Source organism: Anopheles ziemanni, assembly GCF_943734765.1.
Source record: "Anopheles ziemanni chromosome X unlocalized genomic scaffold, idAnoZiCoDA_A2_x.2 X_unloc_19, whole genome shotgun sequence".
NCBI classification, from domain to species: domain Eukaryota; kingdom Metazoa; phylum Arthropoda; class Insecta; order Diptera; family Culicidae; genus Anopheles; species Anopheles ziemanni.
In genome coordinates, this window is record NW_026689784.1 from 32,092 (window position 1) to 40,000 (window position 7,909).

Genomic DNA, 7,909 nt, shown 5'->3' on the forward strand with positions numbered 1-7,909 from the left:
ACCAACCAACCATCACACCAGGTCAGCCGGCCGGTACCCACCTTCAAGTGCCATTACCCTCGGGTGCAAGCTCAATCAAGTGTTAACCAACCAACCCGGCCAAGGCAGCCAACAGGCCGGCACCCTACAGCACCGACCCGCCATCACCACCTCAACCGTTGACCATGCAAGTGGCCTCGGACAACAGGTGACACCCGAAGTACATCCGAAGAACGTATATCAAGTGTTTGCTCACCAAGTCCTCAACCAACCCCAAGTACCCGGAGGTACCCAGAGTGTTGGATCCGCCAACCCGTCCCGGCACTCCAAGTCCTTGCGAACCCAAAGTGTTTGCCCGGTAGGGCCATTGTATCACAACGCTTGCTACCATGCAAGTGGCCTCGAACAAGGTGACAGGGGTATCTTCACCAAGTTCTCAACCAACCCAAAGTACCCGGAGGTACCCAGAGTGTTGGGTCCGCCAACCACTACCAGCACTCTAAGTCCTCGCGAACCCAAAGTGTTTGCCCGGTAGGGCCATTAGACCACAACGCTTGCTAACCATGCAAGTGGTCTCGGACAACAGGCGATACCCGAAGTACATCCGGAGAGTGTATATCAAGTGTTTGTTCACCAAGTCCTCAACCAACCCCAAGTACCCGGAGGTACCCAGAGTGTTGGATCCGCCAACCCGTCCCGGCACTCTAAGTCCTTGCGAACCCAAAGTGTTTGCCCGGTTGGGCCATTAGATCACAACGCTTGCTAACCATGCAAGTGGTCTGGAGTATAGGTGATACTGACATACCACCGAGATGGTACATCTAGTATTGGGTCACCAAAACCAAACCAACCCCAAGTATCAACCCGGCATACTCAGAGTGATGGATCCGCCAACCCGTCCCGGCACTCCAAGTCCTTGACGAACCGAAAGTGTTTGCCCGGTAAGGCCATTAGATCACAACGCTTGCTACCCCACGGCGAGCTAAACATGCAAGTGGTCTTAGGCAACAGGTGACACCCGAAATTCATCCGAAGATGGAATATCAAGTGTTTAATCACCAAGCCAGCATCCAAACACCAAGTACCCCGGGAGGACCCGATGCGTTGCGACCATCTCCAAGTTCTTGACGAACCCGCAGTGAAAGGCGGTAAGGCCTCTGGGCCGCAACGCTCGCATGTGTTAACCCGCAAACACCACTGACCGGTCGGTCCACCGCAAGGGTGGGTCCAACTAGTCCACACACGGTATGCCGCATGTGCCCCCCGGGGGGAGCACACCGCACACAACCACCAAGCATGGGTCGCCTGAAAGGATCGAAATGTACATCTCTCTTCAATGCGTAGCGCCCAGCCTGCAAACCCGTCGTTTTCGGGTGGTCTTAGGAGTCGAAACTATTCTTGGAAGATCGGCAAGCACAACGCCTTTTCCCACTTCAGGTACTTCGGCGAGCGCACTCGCGATAGGCTCAGTTTGAGGGTTTCCAATAAATGGAAAGAGTCTATAGAAGACTCAATCCGGTCTCGTGATGTTATTAGCCATCTAGCTAACGACTCCTATACATATACTACCAGCCTGGTTCGGTTACGACCTTAGAGGCGTTCAGGCATAATCCGACGGACGTAGCGTCATACCAAAGTCCGCTCGGACTAGTATTGAGCCATTGGTCCGTACCTGTGGTTCCTCTCGTACTGCACAGGAATTCCATTGAGATAGTACTTGCACACCAGTAGGGTAAAACTAACCTGTCTCACGACGGTCTAAACCCAGCTCACGTTCCCTTGAAAGGGTGAACAATCCTACGCTTTGTGAATTTTGCTTCGCAATGATAGGAAGAGCCGACATCGAAGGATCAAAAAGCCACGTCGCTATGAACGCTTGGCGGCCACAAGCCAGTTATCCCTGTGGTGGTGAGCTGTCAAACGCTGTAGCGTCAACACGTGCTGAGCGTTGCTCCGTGTTTTTTTACACAAATTTCGCTTAAAAAGTTTAAAGAACCCACGAAAGTTTGTTTAAATCGTTTAAACTAGTGCCAATCTACAGATTAGTAGTGAAAACCGCATTAAAATCATCGATTTCAACGAAAAATAAGAAAGAAAAGTGTTTGTTTACATTTTGTATGGAGAGCGGCCCGGGGCGTAGCCCCATTTGGGACTACGTGTTTTTCGGTTAAAAAAGTGTCCGGATCCTGGCCGGATGTGGTTTTTTAGATGACAGACGGTGTTTTAAAACGAAAGTCAGAGAAAACCGTATGAAAAAAGACGAATTCAGCGCAAAATAAGTGTAAATAAAGTGAAAGCACGCGGTGCAAGAATATTGGCAGGTGAAGATTCGATCGTCCATTTTCCAGCCGGATTCGGACTCGAAGATCCGAGCGATTTCACCTAAGCCGAATCGGGCTCCGTGTCATCTGATCCAGTTTTTCAAAAAAGGACCGTTGGTGCCGGATTTTCGTGTCGTTCAAATTGACCGTTGGTGGAGTCGGTGGCCGTTAGTTTGAAGTGGCCGTTAATTCAAATCGGTCGGTAATTCAGATTTACCGGTTATCCAAATTGGCCGGTAATTTTAATTGACCGTTGGCGGCAGTGTGTCCCGGATAGGTGTCCCGGCTGGGGGTGAAATGTTTCAAGTGTCCCGGCTGAAATATTCCATGGACCAACCATCCGGTTGAAATGTTTCAGTGAAACTTTTCAAGGTGTCTCGGCTAAGAGTGAAATGTTTCATGTGTCTCGGCTCAAAAATTTCGAGGTTCGATCATCCCGGCGAAATATTTCAGTGTGTCTCGGCTAAACTTGGTTCCGAACTTGGCCGCCAGGCGGCGCCACCAGTACCAGCGGATTGCCAGCATTGCCACCAGGCGGCGCTTCGGGTCGTGGCGGGTGTCTCGGCTCACGGAGATTTCGAACACTGTTACCAGGCGGCGGCACTGGTGCTGAGCTTTTCAACGTCACAACCAGGCGGCGCCTTCAGTTCATCAAGTGTCTCGGCTGGTGGAGATCACCGGTTATCACAACCAGGCGGCACTCTGAGTTTTATGGCGAGTGTATCGGCTGGCGGTTTGCGGATTTGTCAACCAGGCGGCACCTGATCGCAGAGAAGAACTGAGATATAAGCTCAGATTTGGAAAGGGGAAAAAGATTGGTTTGGCCTTTTATTTGTTGGAGTTTCTATTTCGCACCGGTACTTGGCCTTCCTCCACTCCCCTTCCCCTTTCCACCTTCCCTTCCCAGACACTCCACCCTGGCTCTCCGCAACCTAACCCATTGCCCACAGCGATTTTCAGGGTTGCAGTAGGGGAATGGAGCAGGCATCGGGGGAGCCTTCGACGCGTCGGTCCGTAAGGCTCCGGTCCACCTGTGACGCTACCGCGCCATCGACGAAGGACGACAGGGACGAAGTGATGACTTCTTCAACATCATCGGTTGCCCTGCCGTTGACCCGGCAGCGAAAGGGGGGCAGTGTCGCGCCATCGACTGCGACGCCCACTCGGCCGGTGGTGGTGGTGCAGCGGATGGCCCTGCTAGCCAGCGATATGGAGATTTCAGAGGAGAGTGAGGAGGAAGATCTCAACTCAACCGTTGTCCAGCAGGTGGCCGAAGCCCCGCAGCAGGAGCCGACAATCGCAAGCCTCAGCAGCGAGTTGAGGGAGCTCCGGGCAACCGTCGAGACCCTCCTTGCAAAGGTTAGCGAGATGGAGACGGGCCGGGCAACGGCAAAGGATAGCGGCGCCGAGTTAAAAGCGAAGCTGAAGCTGATGGCTCGTGATAACTTGGAACTAAAACGAGAAAATAATAGCCTGCGCGAGCGTGCAGCTGCCTGCGAGCGGGAGATGACGCTACTTCGCAGCGGGATCAGCTCCATGAGCTCGATGGCTTCGATGGAAGTTCCACAACAGCTTGGAGGCAGAGTCGGCGGAGGCGAGCGAGACCTCGAACAACGTTCAGCGCCAACTGGTCAGATACCTCCAGTGGATCAGGAAGCTCCGCGCAAGCGGAAGAGAGTACGCGGGGGAAAGAAGCAGGACCAGGTAGCAGCTGCTGAAGCGCTGACCAATACTGCGCAGTCGACACCAGCGATGCCTGACGTTCCTGTGGGCAGGGCCGCCACCGTCACCGAAAGGTCTTCTGCTCCTAACAACAAGGCCACTAAGAAGATCAAGCCTGGTGCAGTGCAGTCCGAGAAGCGGAACGGATCAACGACAACGTCGTTCGCCAAGGTAGTCGGTGGTCGACCGAAGGCGGAAACGACGCAAAGTGCAACAACTCGCCGGGAAGAGAGGCCCGGAGTTGTTGTTCTTGAAAGCAACGAAGGCCGCAGTTATCTTGAAGCGTACAAGGCGGTAAGGGAAAAGACGGCAATCGATCAGCACGTCGCCCGGGTTTCGCGGACCGGAGAAAGGTCCATGTCCCTGTACCTAAAGCCCAACACGGACTGCGAAAACGTGCTGCAGGAGGTTCAAGCGGCCATCAAGGAGGTAGGAGTGGCGCGCCTCCTGGTGAACAAACAAACAGTAGCACTAACAGGGATTGATATGCTGGCCACCCCGGAAGATATTTCAGCAGCGATCAAACGCCAGATGGCCCTGACGGTGCCAGCTGATGCGGTGCGCCTCTGGCGGCGCTACGATGGGATGCAGAAGGCGCATCTTAAGCTGCCGCGCTCGCAGTGCCAAATGCTGAATGGTAACAAGATCACCATCGGCAATACACGTGTCGTAATGCAGGCGCTCGCATCGGTCCCTGCAGGAGAGCAGCTCTGCTACCGCTGCTTTGGCAAGGGGCACCGCTCTCGCGAGTGCACCGGCCCTGACTACTCCAAGTGCTGCTTCCGGTGCGGATCGAAGCAGCATAAGGCCAAGGAGTGCAGCTCGGGCCCCAAGTGCCTCACGTGTTCCGGACAACATCAGACAGGTTCACCGGTTTGCAGCGGAAGTAGACAGCCGTCATGTTCCCGCTAGCTTCGAACACCACTGTTAGAGGGCGCGACGCTGGGTTGAGGATCCTCCAGATCAACTTGGCGCGCAGCAGGGTAGCACAAGACCTCATGCTCCAGACCGCACGGGAGCAAAGGATCGACATTGTGCTGGCGTCGGAGATCTACCGTGTTCCACCCAATAACGGGAACTGGGCGGTGGACTCGACTGCGAAGGCAGCTGTTATTACGACCGGAGCCTTGCCCATACAGCGAGTCTGGGCAAGTAGGGTAGGACTGGTGTCGGTTCAGGTGGCGGGGGTGACCTTCATCTCTTGCTACGCCCCACCAACACCGGGATGGACGGACGAGGACTACCAGCGGCTGCTCGACGAGATCGATATCGAGGTCAGAGCACACCCCCTCGTAGTCTTGGCGGGCGACTTCAATGCCTGGCACGTGCGATGGGGCAGCGCGAGGACGAAGCCGCGTGGTGAGGATCTCGCCGAGGTCGTCGACCAGCTTGACCTGGCGATCTTGAACCGCGGCAGTGTGCCCACGTTCGTCGGCAACGGCAGTGCTACTGAAAGTGTGGTCGACGTGTCCTTCGCCAGTCCGGCCATTGAACCCGGTAACGACTGGCGGGTGCTCGACACTTTCACCAACAGTGACCACAGATACGTGAGATTCAGCGTATCCGCGACACCAGTCAGCAGCGCTTCACCACACCAGCAGAGGCAACCGCAGCAACAGCACCAGCATCGCGACCGGCAGCGACAACGCGAGCAGATTGGACCGAGATGGAAGTTGCGTCAATTCCATCCCGAAGCCTTCCAGATCGCGCTCCAGGCTTCCGGGTTTGCCGAAGCGGCTGTATCACCGGCGACTCTCACCGCTGGACTTACTAGAGCCTGCGATGAGGTGATGCAGAGGGCACCGCCAGCGCAGTTTTTGGTGAGACCGGAAATGTACTGGTGGACGCAGGAAATCGGCCTTCTCAGGGAGCAGTGCAAGTCATCTGAGGATGCGATTTTGACCGCCGGAACCGGTGCACAGCGAGAGTTGGCCAGAGAACGGCACAGGAGCTGTAAGAAGGAACTCGCCCGTGCCATCAAGGCAAGCAAGGACCGTAGCTTTGATGAGATGATTGCGGAAGCTGAGGACAACGTCTTCGGCACTGCCTACAAGGTAGTAACGTCACGCCTTAAGGGTAGCCGCGTCCCCCCGGAGCGAGATCCTGCGATTCTACAGCACGTCGTGTCGGAACTCTTCCCGGATCATGGCACTTTTGAGTGGCCTGCACCGGATCGGGTCGATTGGGGGCAGACAACGCAGGAGCCAGTGAGGGAGGTATCGGATGAGGAGCTCTTGGCGATCGCGGCGCGGATGGTGCCCACTAAGGCCCCGGGACCCGATGGCATCATCAATGCGGCACTGAGGGTCGCTGTTCGCGAGCACACGGAGACGTTCCGCCGCGTGTTCCAGGAGTGCTTCGATCAATGCACCTTTCCCGCCGACTGGAAGCGACAACGACTTGCTTTGCTGCCCAAGTCCGGAAGACCTCAGGGCGATCCGTCATCCTTCCGGCCTCTTGGGATGCTCGACGGATCAGGCAAGATCTTGGAGCGGCTGATCTTGGATCGCCTGAATGAACACCTGGAAGACCCAGATCACCCTCGCCTGTCGCCGTCGCAGTATGGATTCAGAAAGGGCAGGTCTACAATTCAGGCGATCGAGCGTGTTAAGGAGGCCGGCCAGCGTGCGATGGCCCACCGAATGACGGATCGGAGGGCGAATAAATGTCTGATGGTGGTGTCATTGGATGTTCGCAATGCTTTTAACACGGCGAGCTGGCGGTCCATCGCCAAAGCACTGCAAGAAAAGCACGTTCCGGCATGCCTGCAGCGGATACTGGAAAGCTGGTTTCGGGGACGGCTACTGGTTTATGAGACGTCGGACGGTCCGGTCACCCGGGAATTGTCGGCGGGAGTCCCACAGGGTTCCATACTTGGTCCGACGCTGTGGAACACCATGTATGACGCCGTCCTGTCCATCGACATGCCCGCCGGTGTAGAGCTCGTCGCCTTCGCTGACGACCTCGTGCTCCTGGCACCAGGACCCACGCCAGCACTGGCCGCGAGTTTGGCGGAGGAGTCTGTGAATAGGGTTGTGGCTTGGATGCGCGAACACCAGCTGGAGCTCGCCGCAGCTAAGACAGATATTGTGATGGTGTCGAAGAAGAAGAAGGATTACAAGAACATCCCGGTTAACATCAACGGCGTTCTTCTTCGTTCGGCAACCGACATCAAATATCTGGGCGTCCGCATCAAACACAATCTTAAGTGGTCAGAGCACGTCAAGCAGGTCACTCAAAAGGCTTCTCGAGTAGCGACAGCACTTGCACTGTTGATGCGACGGCACAGTGGGCCAAAGTGTAAGAAGCGTCGCCTCCTGGTTTCGGTCGTCAACAGCATCCTCCGCTACGGTGCACCGGTGTGGCACGAGGGTGTTGAAACCAGGGAGGAGCAACGGCTGCTGGAAAGAGTCCAGAAGAGGGTTGTGGTCGGAGCATCCTTCGCATTCCGGACAATCTCATACGACGCTGCCGCAGTGATAGCGGGCACCATCCCAATAGCGCTGTTGGTAAAAGAGGACGCTCGCTATTACCAACGTAGAGTGAACGCCGACCCTGGGGGTCTGTCGGCTAAAGAGATGCGGGAGCAGGAGCGTCTCGCCACATACCACCAGTGGCAGGACAGGTGGAACGAGGTTGGCAGAACGGGAGGACGGTTCGCCCGATGGACCCGGCGAGTTCTCCCCGACCCAGCTGCGTGGCACCAAAGGAAACACGGAGAGGTGAATTTCCATCTGTGTCAGGTGCTCTCCGGGCACGGATTTTTCCGTGAGTACCTGCACAATAAGGAGTTCGCCTCGTCCCCTGAGTGCCCGCAGTGCCCGGACATCATCGAGTCTGCCGAGCACGTGATGTTCGAGTGCCCTCGTTTCGCTGGCGTCCGAGCC

General features: G+C 56.0%; 1 pseudogene; it reads right to left on the reverse strand.

Moving 5' to 3' along the window:
- Window positions 1-1,260: 1,260 nt before the first annotated feature.
- Window positions 1,261-7,909, reverse strand: part of LOC131291908 (large subunit ribosomal RNA) — an 11,109-nt pseudogene continuing 4,460 nt past the window's right edge.